This window comes from Macrobrachium nipponense, chromosome 4 (genome assembly GCF_015104395.2).
Source record: "Macrobrachium nipponense isolate FS-2020 chromosome 4, ASM1510439v2, whole genome shotgun sequence".
Lineage (NCBI taxonomy): Eukaryota > Metazoa > Arthropoda > Malacostraca > Decapoda > Palaemonidae > Macrobrachium > Macrobrachium nipponense.
In genome coordinates, this window is record NC_061100.1 from 43,546,965 (window position 1) to 43,567,657 (window position 20,693).

General features: G+C 40.7%; 1 long non-coding RNA gene across 2 annotated transcripts in view; it reads left to right on the forward strand.

Annotated features, from left to right (window-relative positions):
• Window positions 1–20,693, forward strand: part of LOC135210895 (uncharacterized) — a 434,957-nt gene that overhangs the window by 62 nt on the left and 414,202 nt on the right. For both annotated transcript variants that reach the window (XR_010313589.1, XR_010313590.1), the window contains exon 1: window positions 1–37. This exon is cut by the window's left edge. This is a non-coding gene — a long non-coding RNA (uncharacterized LOC135210895). The remainder of the gene's footprint in view (window positions 38–20,693) is intronic.

Consider the following 20,693-nt stretch of genomic DNA (forward strand, 5'->3'; position numbering starts at 1 on the left):
TTAGAATTACCTTATTGCGGCCCCCCATACATTGAAGGTAAGCAGTTTATAGACCAGACAACCATTTCAAACTATTCATTGTTAATAAATGCGATAGTAGCGGTAATAAAAGAACCTTTCTTTGGTGCTTGTGAGATTCTGTCGACCTTTGATGGAAACGGCGTCAAACGTCTGACAATTCATTTCTCATTTTCTCTCCCTCGCGTACTCGGAAGCATTGTATGAATGTTGGATAGCATTTGATAAGCAAAAAATAGGGCGTATGTAGAAGCGCATCCGTGAGAAAAGTTACTGTTACCCGTAAACTATGCTTCTGTATAAAAACAAAACCCCTAGGGCAGCACAGGCCTACGGGTGGGCCGAGGGGGGGACGGAGGTTTGTAGTCCAGCTAGAATTCGCACCCTAAGTTTAAGTTTGTCTTGAGACAGCAAATAGTGTGAATCATGACTGATAGAAGTGAAGGTATCCGTCTTCATTTCTTGATGTAGATTTTCCTAGCTTAGGCCCAGTGCTATAGGTAGTAGGATGGGCTGTGGTTTTAGCCCATAGGCTATACCAGCTTAGTTAGCATGTATGCCAATCAAAAGGAAACTTATTTAGTAATCTGATACTGTAATTTCTCACCCATGAAATGAATCATATTTTTCTGACTTTTTGTCTTTTGTTCCTTTATTAGGGTAAAAAACCGAATGGTACAGGGGTGGACCATGTACGATCAATGTGTACATTATAACGCGTCCTGACATCGGAGATGGGCATCAGACGCGACTTGTTGTTGGTGAGAAAAGGAGCTAAAGACCTCTACTCCGGTGTCAGGACGCATTATAATGTACTTTTCTTGGGGTTGTATACATTTATTGTACATGGTCCACCCCTGTACCATGCGGTTTTTTACCCTAGGTACATTTATTTTACCATTAGGCTAGGTACCTAGGAAGTATTGCAAGTGCAAACCAAGGGACATTAGGTACTATTGAGGAGATTTATGGAGTTGCCCCCAGTAAGAGACCATGGTTATTAGTGTCACTGAAAAGCAAAACTTGGTTAATTGTACAAGTAGGAATTGCTTAAAAATGCTTAGCCTAAGGTTTTAAGATGAGTTGTCAGAGACATAGGAGGAGGAAATACTGCTTTGGATCCATCGCACTCAGGTGGATCAGCCTTATTAACTCTATATTTAATTGGTGAAACAAGAATACAATTACATCTTTAATCATACCATTCAAAAGATTTAAGTTTCGTTAACATAATGTGATATATGGAAGCCCCATACGAACTAGAATAAGCATGTGAGGTCTTTGTAAAATATGTTTTCAAGGCAGTTTTTAAATACAATATGGCGTCGTCCACCTCTGGTCCCTTTCGTAACCGGCATGGCACTCACGTCCTTCCCAGCCTTCCCAGCGCTCATTGGAACAATATTACCGTATAGGGTAAACAACTGCATGGACTGGCCCAACACACCGACGGTCATGGATGGCCACCCTCCGAAAAAGTTCTTAGGGTAAAACACCACATGGTACAGGGGTGGACCATGTACGATCAATGTGTACCATCCCAAAAAAAGTACATTATAACGCGTCCTGACACCAGAGATGGGCATCAGTCGTGACTTGTTGTTGATGAGAAACGGAGCTAAAGACCTCTACTCTCATTTCGAAGTAAGCATTTTCTCCAAAGTTAGAAATTAAGGCCAAATTTTAAGATTTAAACAGAGAGTAGTGAAAAGGGTGTATTTGGCAGTCCAAATCTCACCAAAACGCTTTCAATATTTTTACTTCCAACTCAAAATATTTAGAAGATTTATGCCATCTCAATGTTTACGGAGTCGCTTGTGTCAATAGACTTCCCATTTCCTGTGATAAATCCGCACACCACTTGTACCCACAGACGCTGGGGCACTTTCATCATAACAATCGTAACACGGAAACTTACCAGCACGTTTGTTAGTAAACAACTGTTTTGGTAGAAGACGACGACGAAGCGTGCACTTGGATAATTTTTTAAATAAATAGTATATAAAACATCAATATTTTACATATTTATGATGATTAATTTGAAAATATTCGTTATTGAAAAAGTAACTCGATTCTGACTCAAATTTAAGTAATTATTTTTTGGAATTCGAATGTTCGTTTAAGTCCTGTATTATGACGTCAGGACATCTTGGCTTTCGTACCCATTGTAAATAATTGCTTTACTCAACTTTCTTGCAGAACAGTTTACCAGTTATTCATGCAGATTATCAGCTATTCATGTAATCGTTATAATCGTAATGCGCATATATATATATTTTTATTATTTACTTTTTTAATATATGAAGATGTTTTACTGCCGGATTATCGCCGTAGTGTGACGCAATCGTTTTCGGTCCCTGGGCCTCTGTTTTCGCACCTTAAGAAATTATGGGGCCGAATTTGCAATGACCAGAAAGTCGTTAAAAGAGGAAAGTTAGCATTGAGGGGCATATGTTTTGATTGAGAAAAATACAAATTTATTCAATAGCTAGCTTGTAAAAAATACTTTATTACAAAAAACTTGATTGACTACTAAGCAGCATACCTACTATGGGTTTCAGCGACAGTGCAAGCCCGTTTTTGGGCGATACCTATTTCTGTAACGAACACTCACATCAGAACGAGATTTTACTATAGTGCATTACACCCAGTGCCGTAATTTATAAGGGTATCGTGAATCACTAATCATAAAGAATAACGACACTTGTACTTGTACCAAGAGACAAAATCTCCATTATCCAGAAATGGATACGAACACGCGTAAAAAACTCCACCTACCCTCCCCCCCACACCGCCACCCCAGTCCTTCCTTCCTTCGCTTTCCTTTCTCTCTCTCTCTCTGTTGCTAATTGGCATGTTTTCGGGGAAATTGGTGAAATCAGTCTATGTATTGAAAGTATATATACATAAATATTAGAGCAATTTTATCATTATTGCATTACTATGACAACTAGAATTCATGGAAACCGTTTATAATAATGCATCGGCGTATGTGTGGAGCTCCACTAATGTGGCAACGATGATTTTGCCATTTTTAGCATGCAAACATTAAGGGTTACATTTATTTCTGGCATACAGTTATTAAAGAAAATCAAAATACTAATATAGACTTAATGAAAAGTGCTAGCAAAACAAAAAAAGCAAAAAAATATATATATAATCCACTTATCCGTAGTCGTTCCTCTATGGTTTTCGGCAGCCAGATGTACGACAAGGTTAGAAACATTGGATTGTATCTACTTTAGAAATATATGTAATTTTTCGGGGTAATTTGGTTGCAAAAAAGGGATAATATACATGAATTAAATTAAAATTTTTAAATAAAGTAAAGTTGAACTAAATAACGAGTAAAGTAAACAATTTAGGGAATAAAACTTTGCAGTTTCGTCGTCTGCTGTTCGTAACTGTGTTTGTGGCGCGTGCGCTTAGGAACCAGGAACAGCAACTTGTTTAAAGTGCAATGTGGAGTGAATTGAGACCAAAATGTGTATAATAACAATCAAATAAGCACTGTGGAGTTTCAGTTGTGATGGTAGTTAGGATAAAAACCACCGATTACAAGGTAAAAATGAATTCAGTTCAAACCATGACCCTGGGAATAAAAAGTTTCATACTTTCAGTAATATAGGCAACAAAATGTTGTTTTATTGTGCTGATTACAACTGCAATCTTGAGTAAGATCAATAAACATTACATATATACACTAACATTGTTCAAATGAGTGCTGGGAAGGCTAGGAAAGATGGTGTTCGTCACTGATCAGAACCTGTACATCCACACGGTAGCCGCCATATTGGATTTCAAAACTGCCTTGAAAACATATTTTACGAAGAGCGTCACATGCTTATTTTAGTTCGTATGGGGCTTTCATATACCACATTATGTTGACGAAACTTCAATCTTTTGAATGGTATGCTTGGAGTTGTAATTGTATTCTTGTTTCACCATTTAAATATCGAGTGAATAAGACCTGTCCACCGTGATAAGGGTTGGTAGTCGCTGGTGTTTCCCCCTATAACGTGTCCTGACACCGGAGATGTTCATCAGTTGCGACTTGTTGTTGGTGAGAGACGCAGCTAAAGGCCTACTCTCCTTTCGAAGTAAGTATTTTCTCCAAAGTTAGAAATTAAGACCAAATTTAAAGCTTTAAACAGAGGGTAGTGAAAAGGGTGGCCAACGCAGTGCAAATTTCACCAAAATGCTTTCGAAATTTTTACTTACGTTAAATAACTTAGAAGATTGACGCCATCTCGTGTGTCAACAAACTTCCCATTTCCTGTGATAAATCTCCACACCACTTGTACCCATAGACGCTGGGGCACTTTCATCACAACAGTCGGAACACGGTCCATGGCCACGACGTTTTTAAGGAAACTACTGTTTTGGTAGAAGACGACAACAAAGTGTGCACTAGATAATTATTTGAATTAATAGTAAAACATCAATATTTTACATATTTATGATGATTAATTTGAAAATATTCATTATTGAAAAAATAACTCGTTTCTGACTCAAATTTAAGTAATTATTTTTCGGAATCAGTTTCTGACTCAAATTTAAGTAATTATTTTTCGGAATCAGAACGTTCTTTTAAGTCCTGTATTATGATGCTACGACATCTTGACTTTCGTACCTATTGTACATGAATTGCTATACTCAACTTTCTTGCAGAACAGTTTACCAGTTATTCATGCAGATTGTTATCAGCTATTCGTGTAATTGTTATAATGCGCATATATATCTTTATTATTTACTTTTTGGATATATGAAGATGTTTTACTGCCAGATTACCGCCGTAGTGTGACACAATCGCTTTCGCTTCCTGGGCCGAATTTGCAAAGACCAGAAAGTTGTTAAAAGAGGAAAGTTAGCATTGAGGAGCATATGTTTTGATTGAGAAAAATACCAATTTATACAATAGCTAGCTTGTAAAAAATACTTGATTACAGAAAACTTGATTGACAACTAAGCAGCATACCTACTATGGGTTTCAGAGACAGTGCAAGCACGATTTTTGGCAATATTTCTGCAACAAACACTCGTATCAGAACGAGATTTTGCTATAGTGTATTTCACCTAGTGCCGTAATTTATAAGGGTATCATGAATCACTTATCGTAAAGAATAATGACACTTTTCCTTGTACCAAGGAACCAGGAACAGCAACCTGGTTCAAGTGCAACTTGGAGTGGATTAAGACCAATAATGTGTATATAATTACAATCAAATAAGCACTGTGGAGTTTCAGTTGTGATGGCAGTAAGGATAAAACCACCGATTACAAAGTAAAAATGAATTCAGTTCAAACCATGACCCCGGGAATAACAAGTTTCATACTTTCACTAATATAGGCAACAAAATGTTGTTTTATTGTGCTGATTACAACTGCAATCTTGAGTAAGATCAATAAACGTTACATATATACGCTAACATTGTTCAAATGAGTGCTGGTAAGGCTGGGAAAGATGGTGGACAGTCCGAGATTAGACAGGCCAGCCACACGATAGCCGCCATTTTGGATTTCAAAACTGCCTTGAAAAAATATTTTATGAAGAGCGTCACATGCTTATTTTAGTTCGTATGGGGCTTTCATATATTGCATTATGTTGATGAAACTTCAATCTTTTGAATGGTATGCTTTGAGTTGTAATTGTATTCTTGTTTCACCAATTAAATATCGAGTGAATAAGACCTGCTCACCGTGATGATGGTGGATCGTCCGTGATTGTTTACCCTATATGTAACGTTTATTGATCTTACTCAAGATTGCAGTTGTAATCAGCACAATAAAACAACATTTTGTTGCCAATATATTAGTGAAAGTGTGAAACTTATTATTCCTGGGGTCATGGTTTGAACTGAAATTCATTTTTACCTTGTAATCGGTGGTTTTACCTTATTGCCATCACAACTGAAACTCCACAGTGCTTGTTTGATTGTAATTACTATATACATTTAGGTCTTAATTTGCTCTAAATTGCACTTGAACTACGTTGCCGTTCCTGATTCCTAAGCGCTCTCTCCACAAACACAGTTGCGGGCACACTACACTTTTTATAAGGTGCAAAGCTTTATTCCCTTAACTGTTTACTTTACTCATTATTTAGTTTAACTTTACTTTATGTTGCTTCAAAATGTTTGTTTTAATTCATGTCTATTTTCCCCTTTTTGCAACCAAAATAACCCCGAACATGTGGCTGCCGAAAACCATCACTGAGCAGACGACAGGTTTATGACAAAACTTTTGTATTTTATTTTTTGCTAGCACTTTTCATTGATTTAAGTCTATATTACTATTTTGACTTTTTTATTTTTAATACAGTAGTACCTCGAGATACGAAATTAATCCGTTCCGAGGCGGCCTTCGTATAATGAGTTTTTCGTATCTTGGAACACATTTTACATGTAAAATGGCTAATCCGTTCCAAGCCCTCCGAAAACACCCCATTAAATTTCATAATAAAGCAAAATTGACCTATAAACAATGAAATACTACAACAATTTGGACCATTCAATACCTAAATTAAGAATAAAAATCCAAACCTGTAAATAAAGTGTATATTAGTGTACAAGAAATATTATTAGTGTAACGTAAAATGTCGAAGCTTACCTTTCGAGTGAGGCTATCTCCGAAAGTGGTGGCAGAGGAGGAGGAGGAGGACAAACGGCAGATACGTACACTTAACTTTACAAAACACATAAAAAAATGTCAAAAAACAAACTAAACTTTACAAAACACATTAACAAAACTAACACTTAACTTTACAAAAAACTTAAAATAAAATTTATTTTGTCTTTTTGATTTTTACATTTCGTTTTACTTTTTTATAGTTTAAGTAATTTCAATCTCTTCACCACCGAATGGATGCCAGTCCTTTTACGGAATTTTTCGAACCACCCATGAGGAGCCTTGAACTCTGGGGTTGCCATTGATGTCCCCTCTCCGCCGTCGTCTTTGGCTTGGGCAATCAAATCGCCGAAAATAGCGCTGGCCTTCTGGCAGATTGCCGTCTCGGTTATCGTATCGCCATCGATTTCTTTGTCCTCGATCCATACAAGAAGCAGCCTTTCCATTTCATTATGCACATGGCTCCTCTTGTTGGACAAAATAGTGACGCCCTTGGAAGGTGTAGCTGCTTTGATGGCTTCCTTCTGCTTAAGGATGGTGCCTATCGTCGACGGATTTCGGCCGTATTCCTTAGTGATCACACTCAACCGCAAGCCAGCTTCATACTTTTTTATTATCTCCATTTTTGTCTCCATAGAAAGCATTCTCTTCTTTCTGTGAACTTCAGCAACTTTCTTGGGACCCATGACTCTATGTACTGTACGTAATTAAGTTACATTCTCACAACACGATAAAGTAGCACAACACGATAATATGTACGTACTGCAACGAAATCACTAACGAATTTACGTTACTAAACGAAATCGTTGGAGCGAACGAATGCCGATTGCGTATGGTAAAGTTTAGGTGCGAAGTGGCCGAGGTAAAGCACGCCAACACGTAGTACGTATGTATAGAAGATGCATGATGGGAGGGATGCTGTTCAATTAGAGAGAAGGATTCATGGCTTGGCTAGCATCAGGAACCAATGGGAGAGCAGGAGGATGGTGGCGAGTCTACTATAACTAAGATGGCGGCTTGCGGCGCTAGTTTCAAAATTGTTATGGGGCGAATCTCGGACTTTCAGAAACCTTTCGTATCTTGAAAACTTTTCGTATGTAGAGCAGTAAAATTTTTCGTCTTTGCTTTCGTAACTTGGATTTTTCGTAAGTTGAGCCTTTCGTATCTCGAGGTACTACTGTAATTGTATGCCAGAAATAAATGTAACCTTTAATGATTGCATGCTAGGAGTGACAAAATTTCTTCATTGCCAATTTAGTGGAGCTTCACACATATGTCGATGCATTTACAAACTGTTTCCATTAATTCTAGTTGTCATAGTGATGCAATAATGATAAAATTGCTCTAATATGTATATATACTACAAATAGATATGCTAATTTCACTCATTTCCCCGGTTTTGTTGTGATATTTGAGTCAAGAACCTATACTTTTTTTTTTTTTTTTTTTTTTTTTTTACCTGTCCATCCAAATAGTTAAGCTAAGTATAAGTTATAGGCAAATAAAAGGATATCTGGGTTTACATTTGCAACTGAAAAGTATTTTAATAATTTACTGTATGCGAATTACACCGTTAATATTCGAAATAGAATATTATTTAAAGCCTGGGACGCAGTGTTACCATGCACAAAGACTACAGGTGGATGGACAGATGGAAAAAAACAGAGTAGTATAGTTATATTTTCAACAACGAATATTTTGAAATTAATTATCATGAATATGTAAAAAAATTTATGCAATTCATGATCTTATACTGATGTTTAACTGTTTATTTAAATAATTATCTGGTACACGTTTCTTCTTCTTTCTAATGAAAAATCATGAGTTTCCTTGGATGCCATACGGATGTTGACATTGTTTACGATTGATGTGAAGAAAGTGCCCCAGCGTCTATGGGTACAAGTGGTGTTTGTCAATCTACATTTTTGGTGTTTTAAGTAAAAATGTTGAAAGCGTCATGGAGGTATGTTTGCACTGCGCATGGCTAGACTTTCATTAACCTCTGTTTAATCTTAAAATATGACCTTAATTTCTAACTTTGGAGAAAATACTTCGAAAGAAGAGTAGAGGTCTTGAGGTGTTCCTCTCACCACCAATGACTTGTGACTGGTTCCCATCTCCGGTGTCTGGACGTGTTAAAGTACTTTTTCGGAGGGTGGATCTGCACGTGGCCAAAACTGGATGAACTAGTCCACTCGGTTGTTTCTTCTACATGTTTCATGTCTAAAATCAGGATCCATTGCAAAATACATTGTAAGGTAAAAAGATTTTGCCAGGCTAATTGCAGGAATTCATCCTAACCAAAGCTTCCCAAGCTTAGTGTAACCTATACCCTTGGAGCAGGGTTTTTACTAACCAGTCAATCCCCATGTTAACTTGACTTAGAGTGGCATGAATCACCATAAATCATTACTCATTAAATTGAATTACTGAAATTTACCCTAACCTGACACACCGTATCCTATCTGGCAAGGGGGCAATTATTGTTTTTCTTTAGCATTACACACAGCTAGAATTATAGCTAAAAGGTACATGTTTAATGTCTCTTGCCCCCCTAATAGTTAGCTAAGCAATGAATTTTGTGTATAATAGGTATTTATCATTGGATACAGAGGTGTTTTTTGTATACTTTACTGTCTAATATACTGTACCACTTGGCTGATAGGACTTTTGCATCAAAACTACCAATTGTTTGATAGGACATTGGAACATGTTGAAAGAAGGCAAAGGTTATTGTGTCACCTCACTCAGGTTAATATTTTAATGTAAAATTATGTTATTAGGCTAAATTTTCATTTGTCACCTACCACCCTAATAACAATACCAGATTAGTCTCAGTGTTATTTCTCTGAGGTAATTATATGGTAATTAGTGTATATCCATCTCATGAACCATGTTTTGTAAATCCTCATCATTTGCATTTTGTACTTTTTATTTATTGTAAATACAAACTATTTATTTTGTACATGAACTTTCCTGTCAGATATATACTTAGCTATAGTCTCCGACATTCCTGACAGAATTTCAAATCTCGCGGCACACGCGACAGGTAGGTCAAGTGGTCTACCTTACCCGCCGCTGGGTGGCGGGTGTACGAACCAATCCCCCTTTCCTGTCAGATTTTCTCTGTCGCCCGGAACGATAACAACTGTTGTCGTTTCCTCTCGATAGACTTTTCGATTCTCGCTTGCCTGGAGATTAATTTGGACCTTTTTGGTGACGTATTCGCTCTGTTTGGCTTGGCATACGCTGTTTTTGGACTGGTTTTGACTTTGCGCTGGATTTTTCTTGAATAATGTCTGACATAGATTCTGTAACCAAAACTCCTGTTTTGTTTAGGGTATGTTCGGTTGAGGGTTGTAAGGTGAGGTTGCCGAAAGCTTCGGTCGACCCTCACACCGTGTGTGTGAAATGCAGGGGGAATGAATGTGCATTTAGTAACCCTTGTAAAGACTGTGAGGTTCTGAATGAGGATGAGTACAAGGCTCTTTCTTCTTACATTAGAAAGTTAGAACAAGATAGAGTTCGTAAAGCTTCCTCTAGGAGTTCTAGTAGGTCGAGAGTGAGTGAGATTGAATCGGAAACTAACATTAATGTAGATTTAGAACCTTCCTCCCAGGTTTCAGTCCCTGCTCCCCATGCCGAAGCCGAAGATTCGTCTTCGGAGGCGGCGGCTTTAAAGGCTACCATTCAACCTATGGAGAAGAAGATTCGCCTGCTAGAACAAGGTAAGAGTGATAGTGTTGGTGATAAGTGCAGTGTCCCCAGTGATGTGGAGGGTGCGTCTGACCGGCTCCTTAGTGCCTCTAGGCCTAGACCTCTTCCAGACTCCCAGTTCCAGTGGAGGTGGAAAGTCGAACGCCGCAGGAGGGCTAGGGAGAGCCCCCACCGGTCAGGCGTCCCCCCGGCAGATCCTGAAGTACGTCCCAGGCTGCCTCGGATCGTGTCAAGAAGGAGATCTTACGCCAGTGTTTCTCCTCGTCTTCTTCGCCCTCTCCGAAACGCAGTTGGAACTCTCCGGATGCGTCTCGCCCGTTGAAGAGGGCCTGGAAGGCGCCCTTCAGTCCTTTGGCTTCCAGTCCAGAAGACTTTCCTGAAGAGACAGCTTTGGAAGTGAAGAGACCCAGGAGATCCTGCGATCGCCCATCTTCACCCGCTCCTCGCTCTGCGGCTGCTTCGGAGGAAGATCCTGTTGATTCGCTGACTCGAGTTCTGGTGGGACTCCAGGCTCAGATCTCGGCCCTGGCGGACTCTTTGGCCTCAAGATCTCGTAGGAGGAAGGACGTATCTCTCCCAGTTAAGAGATCTAGACGCTTTTCTTCGAAGGATCGCTCTCCTCGTCGTCTACGATCTCCTTCGTATGGGGAGGTTTCAGCCGAGCGTAGGAGTTCACGCGAGTGGCATCACTCACCTGGCTCTCTCTCAGAAGCGTCGAGGTGCCAGACTTCGGACAGGCGCTCTTTGGATGGCAACGGTTTTTCTCCGTATCGGATTCCTGCTTCTGGTAAGCACTCCTCTCCGACTCATCCTTCTTCCTCTAGTGTGCGTCCTAGAGAAGAGAGGCGCTCAGGACAGAGCAGGCTCCTTTCATCGTCTCCGTCTCGTCGTTCTTCTCCTCATCATCTACGAGAGCCTAGAAGGCGCCCTTCTACGAGTAGGTGCTCATCACCTGGCTACCACTCTCCTCGAGTTTCGGACCCTGTGCCGAGTAGGCGCTTTTCTCCTGTAAGTCGCTCCTCTCCCGTCAGACGTCAAGAGTCTAGGAGAAGCCCTGCACCTGGTAGGCGTCCTTCTCATGGAAGCTGTTCTGTGGAGAGGCGCCAAGAGCCTCGAGTTCTTCGTTCTCCTGGTAGGCGCTCATCGTTCTCGAGGCGACCTACTCCTGACCGTTCTCCGCTTAGTAGGCGTCAAGATCCTCTCAAGTGCCCTGCTTCTGATAGGCGCTCAGCGCCTAGCAGCCGTTCTCCGCTTGGTAGGCGTCAAGAGCCTCTCAAGCGCCCTGCTCCTGATAGGCGCTCGGCGCCTAGCAGCCGCTCTCCTCGCGATAGGCGCCAGGATTCTTGTAGGCGCTCACCCTCTCGTAAGTGCCCTGTTGATCAACGTGATCTTTCATGTGACAGGAGCCCTGCCTCTCCTGCAGTCAAGATTTCGGCTTCCACGAAGAGGGAGTCCGATTTTAGACAGGCCAGGTCGGATAGGCACCCTTCGGTTTCGACTTCTGCTCTCCTGTGGATTTGACTCCTCCTTCGAGACGACATTCTCCAACCTCATGCTCTGCTCCTGCAAGAAACTCTTCTAAGGATCCTCCACTCTCTCCTCTTCAAGAAGGCCAGGAAGGTTCAGATGAAGAAGCGAATACCTCGGCAGCAGTTTCTTCTTACAAGAAGCTCACAGAGCTTCTTCTTCAGGAGTTCGGGGATTCCCTTAGCCCCGCTGCTCCTCCTTCTCCGCACTCGTTGTTCTCCACGGCTAAGACAACGAAAGCGTCTTCGTGCGTGAGAATGAAGCTGACACTTTCAATGAAGAAGGCGCTTAGGAGTTTTGGATCCTGGATGCGCTCCAAAGAGGAAGCGGGGAAAACTGTGTTCGCCTTCCCTCCGTCGAAGCTTTCCGGACGGACTGGATTTTGGTATGAGACAGGAGAGCCCTTGGGGCTGGGTCTCCCGTCCTTAGCCGATGCAGACTTTTCGGCGTTGGTAGATGCCACGAGAAGGTCAGCTCTGAACTCGGCTAAAACAACGTGGGCCATGAATGAGATAGACCACATTCTGAAAGGCATGTTCAGAGTGCTGGAAGTATTCAACTTTCTTGATTGGTTGCTCAGAGTCTTAGCTAAGAAGACACAAGTGCCAGAGTCTTTCTCTCCGGAAGACCTGCATTGTGTGCTTTCATGCATGGATAAATCAGTAAGGGACGGAGCCAACGAAATCGCTTCACTGTTTGGGGCGGGCGTCGTAAAGAAGAGATCAGTCTTTTGCTCCTTCTTGACGAAGTTCGTCTCCCATGCGCAGAGATCTTCGTTGCTGTTTTCTCCTCTCCGCACAACTGTTTCCTAAACATCTGATACAGGACATTTCGAAGGCACTCTCAGCTAAGGCTACGCAGGACCTTCTGGCCCAGTCTGCAAGGAAGCCTCGTCCCTCCTTCACGACCAAGACGAAGAAGGAGAAGTCGACTACTCAGGAACCCTTTTGAGGGGCTTCTACATCAAGACCCGCCTCGTTCAGAGGTCGCAGACCCAGTAGAAGAGGGAAGACTTTTTCTAAGTCAATCAAGTCTTCCAAATAAGACTCAAGTCCTTCAGACAACGGTGGTCGCCAGGCTTTTACGATTTGCAGAAGTCTGGGCCCAGAAAGGCGCAGATCCTTGGACCCTTTCAATCGTGAAGAAGGGGTACCTCATCCCTTTCACCTCAAGACCTCCCTTCAAGGGAGTTGACGGCCAGATACAGGGACCCCATCATGAACCAGGCCCTCCAACTAGCAGTAGATCAGATGTTGGAAAAGGAGGCGATCGAACTAGTGACAGAACATCATTCAGCAGGCTTTTACAACCGCCTTTTCCTAGTTCCGAAATCCTCAGGGGGATGGAGACCGGTGTTGGACGTAAGTGCCCTGAACTTCTTCGTAGAAAAGAAGAAGTTTACGATGGAGACCACTTCTTCGGTGCTGGCAGCGCTGCGTCCAGGGGACTGGATGGTGTCCTTGGACTTGCAGGACGCTTACTTCCACGTACCGATCCATCCTTCCTCGAGGAAGTACCTCAGATTCATGATGGGGGGAAGAATTTTCCAATTCAGGGCCCTGTGCTTTGGCCTCTCGACGGCCCCCCAAGTCTTCACGGGGATCTTGAGAAATGTAGCGCAATGGCTTCATCTGGAAGGGGTGAGGATATCCCTATACCTCGACGATTGGCTTATAAGGGCCAATTCAAAAGAGCGTTGTCTGAAGGACTTACAGAAAACCCTGGAATTGACAAGTTTGTTGGGGCTTCTGGTCAATTTCCAGAAGTCAAGTTTAGTACCCGATCAAGAGTGTGTTTATCTGGGGATCCAGATGAACTTTCAGAGTTTTCGGGCTTTTCCGTCTCAGGAAAGGATAGCCCGGGGACTCGAGAAAGTAACAACCTTCTTAGGGAAAGAAGTATGCACAGCAAGGGAGTAGATGAGTCTGCTTGGGACGCTCTCCTCGCTGGAGCAATTCGTTTCCCTAGGAAGGTTGCACCTGAGACCGCTCCAATTCTTTCTTCATCAGAATTGGAGTCGTCATTCTCAGGATTTGACGTTCTCCCTGTCCATTTCTCAACAAGTCAAGGAGGAACTAGCATGGTGGGCAGATCCCAACAAGTTTACACAGGGACTGTCGCTGCAATCGCAGAACCCCAACCTAGTGTTGTTCTCCGACGCGTCGGAGACAGGTTGGCGGGCGACTCTGGGAACCAGGGAGGTGTCAGGTACCTGGGTGGGGGACCAGGTGTCCTGGCACATCAACAGAAAAGAACTGATGGGCGTGTGGTTGGCTCTGAGAGCGTTCAAATCCAACGTAAGAAAATCCGTAGTGCAGATCAACTCGGATAACACCACGGCTCTGGCATACATCAGGAAACGGGGGGGACGCATTCCTTCTCTCTGTACAAAACAGCAAGAGACCTTCTTCTGTGGGCCGAAGAAAGGAGAATCAAGCTTCTCACCAGATTCATGCAGGGAGAGAGGAATGTGAGAGCAGATCTCCTCAGCAGGAAAGATCAGGTCCTTCCCACAGAGTGGACTCTGCACCAAGATGTATGCCAGAGCCTTTGGAAGTTGTGGGGCAGGCCGCTTATAGACCTATTTGCCACATCAAGAAACACGAGACTGGATCTTTACTGCTCTCCCATCTCGGATCCAGGGGCAATAGGGATAGACGCACTTCTTCTCGACTGGAAAGGACTCGACGTTTACGCGTTTCCCCCCCTTCAAGATTCTGGGGATAACTTTAAAGAAGTTCGCAGAGTCAGATTCGACCAGGATGACATTAATTGTTCCCTTTTGGCCAGCCCAAGAATGGTTCACAAAGGTACTGGAATGGTTAGTGGACCTTCCAAGATCGCTCCCTCTAAGGAGCGATCTACTCAGACAACCCCACTTCGACAGGTACCACAAAAACCTCCCCGCTCTCAGTCTGACTGGCTTCAGACTGTCCAAAGTCTGGTCAGAGCGAAAGGCTTTTCATCAACAGCTGCTAAAGCAATCGCTAGAGCTAGGAGGTCTTCCACCTTACGAGTATACCAGTCGAAGTGGGATGTCTTCAGACGGTGGTGCAAGAGGAATAACGTTTCCTCTTCCAGTACCTCTGTGACCCAGATTGCGGATTTCCTTCTATTCCTGAAGCAAGAATGCGGTCATCTTTAGACACAGAGGCCTCAATTTATCTGAGAATAAGGACCTGCATGACCTTATTAGGTCTTTTGAAACAGTGAAGAAGCAGTCTCCTAATACACCGAACTGGAATTTAGACGTGGTTCTTCAGTTTCTCGGATCATCTAGATTTGAACCCCCTAGTTCAGCCTCGTTCAAGGACCTGACTAAGAAGGCTCTGTTCCTTATGGCTCTTGCTTCCGCCAAGAGGGTGAGTGAGCTTCAAGCGATTGAGGGCAATGTTGGATTTAAGGAGGATTCTATGGTTTGTTCTTTCCTCCCTGGGTTTCTGGCAAAGAACGAAAACCCATCAAATCCATGGCCCAGGATATTCGAGATTCGTGGGTTATCTTCTCTTGTAGGGGAAGAGCCTGAGAGAACTCTTTGCCCGGTGAGGATGGTAAAATATTACCTTAAGAGAAAAGAGCAACTGAAGGCCAATCAAGAGGTCCTTTGGTGCTCCGTAAAGGACCCCCTATTGAAGAATGCCCTGTCCTTCTTCTTAAGAAACCTCATTAAAGAAGCACATGTTTCTTGTAAGGAAGACCATTTTAAGATTCTTAAGATAAAAGCCCACGAAGTGAGAGCCATTGCGACTTTGCTTGCTTTTAACAAGAATATGTCTGTGCGGAACCTGATGGAGGCACCCTTCTGGAGATGCCACTCGGTTTTTGCAAACCACTACTTGCGTGATGTGAAAATCCCATATGAAAAATGCTTCGCCTTGGGCCCTTACGTATCGGCGGATTCGGTGCTGGGGCAGGGAGCTGGAACTCATCCTTATTAGATGTATATATTTTTTACTCTATGTCTTGTTTTTGTTGTTTATGATTGTCTGAAAGAGGATGCAGGGAGGCATCTCTTTATGTCGTAGTACTAACCCTAAGTAGTTTGGTTAGGTGGTCTGATGAGTGTGGCTCCTTGCGGTAGTAGTGGTTAGGACCTGTTAAGTAAGCGGACGAGTTCCCTTTAACAGGATCCGACTTGGATTCTACCACACAAAGGGATCAGATATCCCGGTGGTAGATCCGAGAGTCTTTCAGCAACAGGTCACGTCCTAGCTGTAGCTCTCCAGGCAATGCAGACTCAGAGACAGTATCAATGAAGTCTTCTGCCTGAACAGGTAAGAACCAAGTTTTTTATATCCTACAACACCAGTTTCCCTTTCTTTCCTTTATTGTTTAGCTGTCTCTTACCCTCCACCAAGGGTGCCAATCAGCTAAGTATATATCTGACAGGAAAGTTCATGTACAAAAATGATATTGTTAAACTACAATAGTTTTGTACGTACTTACCTGGCAGATATATACGTCTAATGGCCCGCCCAGCCTCCCCTCAGGAGACAGGTGGAAGAGAAAATCTGACAGGAAAGGGGGATTGGTTTGTATACCCGCCACCCAGCGGCGGGTAAGGTAGACCACCTGACCTACCTGTCGCGTGTGCCGCAAGATTTGAAATTCTGTCGGGAACGTGGGAGACTATTGCTAAGTATATATCTGCCAGGTAAGTATGTACAAAACTTTATTGTAGTTTAACAATATCATTTTTTGTGCTTCTGAAATGCCTCTGTCAGTGTGACAGTTACTAGGGGGTTTTAGAAATCAATAAGGCTTGGCAATTGCAAGGAAACATTTTAATCTGATCTTCTCTAGTCTAACCTAACTGTAGGGTTGGGGGAGAAAAATTTTGTATCGGGAAAAGAATATGGAATGGTACCAACAGAAATTCATCTTTAGCTAGGTTAACCTGGTTCCTATTTAGTTAGGGGGACCATTGTCCTTCCTGGATCCCCTTAACCCTCTTACGCCGAAGCCCTAAAAATCAAAACCTCTCCTGTATGCCGGCGCCGGTTTTGAGTGAGCGAGGAACCGGAAAAAATAATTTTTTCAAAAAATCACAGCGCGCTTAGTTTTGAAGATTAAGAGTTCATTTTTGGCTCATTTTTTTTTTCATTGCCTGAAGTTTAGTATGCAATCATCAGAAATGAAAAATAATATCATTATCATATGTAAATAATGCGATATATGGTAGCGAAAAAAAAAAAATTCATAGATAATTGTATTCAAATCACGCTGTGCAAAAAACGGTCAAAGCTAACGAGTTACTTTTTTTTTCGTTGTATTGTACACTAAATTGCAATCCTTTTGATATATAATACATAGTAAAACAATAAAAGCAACACCGGAAAAATATTATCACAAAATGATGTACGAATTCGTAACGCGCGGACGTAAAAAAATGTAATTTTCAAAAATTCACCGTAATTCTAAATAATGTTCTAGAGAATTCCAATTTGTTTCAAAATTAAGACAAATGATTGGATATTACGATACTGTAAGAGTTTTAGATTAGAATTGCAGATTTCGACCATTTCGGACGAGTTAAATTTGACCGAATGTCGAAATTTTAATATATATATTTACATATTTATATGCACATATTTCAAAGATGGAAAAAGCTACAACCTTCAATTATTTTTTATTGTATTCTTCATGAATTTGCGCACATTTTGATATATAAAACTCTATGAAAAGGCTAATATGAAAAGGAGCAAATATTAGGATAATGCGATGTACGTATTTCGGAGACTTGCGGCAGCGAATCGGCGCGCGGAGTGAAGGTAAATTATTTTTCAAAAATTCACCGTAAATCACAATATTGTTTTAGAGACTTCAAATTTGTTTCAAAATGAAGAAAAATGACGGAATATTAGTTACTAGGCCGTAAGAGTTTTAGCTTACAATTGCGTTTTTCAACTATTTCGGTAGCGTCAAATTTGACCGAACGTGGTTTTTTTTCTATTTATCGTGATTTATATGCAAATATTTCGAAAAAAGAGAAAAGCTACAACCTTCAATCATTTTTAGTTGTATTCTACATGAAATTGCGCACATTTTCATATATAAAACTTTATGTAACAGCTAATTTTAAATGGTGCAAACATTTCGACAATCGCACAAAAAAATTCTGATTTTTTCGGAAGAGTTACCGCGCGAACGTAATGTTTTTTTTTTCATAAATTCACTATAAATCGAAACATTGTGCTAGAGACTTCCAAGTCATTGCAAAATGAAGGTAAATGATTGAATATTACTAGAATATAAGAGTTTTAGCTTACAATTGCGTTTTTCGACCATTTCGGTAGAGTCAAAGTTGACCGAAAGTTGAAATTTTTGCACTTAACGTTATTTATATGAAAATATTTCAAAACTGATAAAAGCTACAACCATGGGTTGTTTTTTGTTGTATTGTGCATGAAATTGCGCACATTTCCATATATAAAACTTTATGTAACGGCAAATTTAAAAGGGTGCAAACATTAGGACAATCGCACGAAAAAATTTATCGGAAGAGTTATCGCACGAACGTAAGGAAAAAGTTTTTTCATAAATTCACCATAAATCGAAATATTGTGCTAGAGACGTCCAATTTGTTGCAAAATGAAGGCAAATGATTGAATATTACTATAATATAAGAATTTTAGCTTACAATTGCGTTTCTCGACCATTTCTGTAGAGTCAAAGTTGACCGAAGGTTGAAATTTTTGCACTTATCGTTATTTATATGAAAATATTTCAAAACTGATAAAAGCTACAATCATGAGTATTTTTTTGTTGTATTTTACATGAATTTGCGCACATTTTCATATATAATACTTCATGTAAAGGATAATTTAAAATGGTGCAAAAATTATGTCAAAGTGACGAAATAATTTCCGAGATGTGTCACTGATACTTTTTAGTGCGATAAGAAAGAAATTCGCGCTTGCGTAGCGATTGTAAACAAAACAACGCCTTGATCCGTGAACTCCCAGCATCCCCCAAGGCGCGTGATACAAAAGTTTTCGGCTGGTAGGCCTATAAGTATTTTTCCGCGAATTTTTAAAAAAACTTTTTTGAGCCGACGTATGATACGTCCAATCGGCATACGGGAGACATTTTGACTCGACGTTTAATACGTCCAATCGGCGTAAGAGGGTTAATATTGTAAAATAGTGTGTGATGGTACTTTCACGGATACAGCCTAAGTTACCTTACCTTAATAACCTAAGATGTCTCATCTTACCTGGTCAGGGCCCTTGTGAAACTCCCATCCTATTTGGTGCATATTTCTCATTGTAATTATTTGAGGACAATCTTGTGAACTTTAAAATCTGGAATTATTAAGTTTGATTATTTGAATACGGTTATGCTAACAAAGTCAGTAAACAAAACTTATCATCACTATTAATTTATGTTTTTAACCATTGTACTTATTGAAGGATGTACTTTCAACATTGGTTTAAATACAGTCATGCACAGCTTACAAGCAAGTTACGTTTTGAGCAGTCGTTCGTATCTAGACTCATATGTAAATTGGATTTTAATATGTGGTATATAAGTATAATTTTTTTTATGTTTACATTCCTGAGTTAAATTGGAAGTCATAGTTTATGCTGTTTTGCTGTATTTTTAAATTATGCAGTATTATAAAAAAAATTACTTTGGATAATAAAAGTAATTATTCGGATACTTACCTACTGTTAAAGTTAGCTTATATCTTTGCGACATTAAGTGCGATCAGCATAAAAAGTAAGAAAAATAATGCTTGGCTAACCTGCTAGGACTGTCTCTGCAGTCACTTGTTTCCCACCAAGTGGCACTGGAATGTTTGTGTTCTTGTCAAGAGTTCTTCATGACCACCCACGAAGATGTGGGGAGGCTGCGTGGGTTTCCTCTTCAGCAGTACTCAAGTATCCAAATGATTAATTTTATAATAAAAATGATCATAATTGGGAATACAGTGGTCCTCCCGTATTCGCAGGGGATGCGTACCAGGCCCCCCCATGAATAGTTGGAATCCGCGAATGTTTGGAATTCCTTTAAAAACGCTAAAAACAGCCTATTTTGTTAGTTAAAACTCAAGAAAAACCACTAAAAATTTTCATACTTGGTTTTTTTCAGTTTTATCACAAAAAGTGCATTTTATGATGAAATTGATAAAAAAAACCAGGAATTTTTGGATATTTCTCATAGAAAAATACCGCGAATGCATGAATTTTCCGCGAATAATGCGGGGAAACGTTCCTGAGAGAAATCCGCGAATGTGTGAGTCCGCGAATCCGGAGAACGCGAATACGGGGGGTCCACTGTAATTCTTACCTACTTTTAAAGTTAGCTGATTACCACATTCAATAAGGATGGTGGCTTATTATGGCCAGAGGAACAATGTTCAACCAGGCTAACTTAAAGCTTTTCAATGAGGGGAAAAAAGTGTCCCAACATTCCTGCTTGTTGTGTGATCCATACTGGCAAGTACTGTCGCCAGATGGAACTGCAACGTGGTAAGGCTCTCATAGTGAGACTTGTCAGAGGCTCCTTACATGAAAAAAAGGACTCTGTCTTGTAGAGTTCTAGTGATTCCTGTGCCCGAAAGCCCAAAACCAACAGTAAAACTAAAGACAAGTATTTCACCTTCATATATGTTGTAAATTTTTTGTACATAATAATATCAACTTTCTTACTTAGTCACTGCTAAGAGTTACAAATAACTATACTCTTTTCTTTAGTGAGCAAAATTCTTTGCATTTTTAAATACTTTGATTCATATTACTTAGCATTTAAAATTTGATTACTTTCACCAATACTACTAGATTGATTTGATAAATATAGAG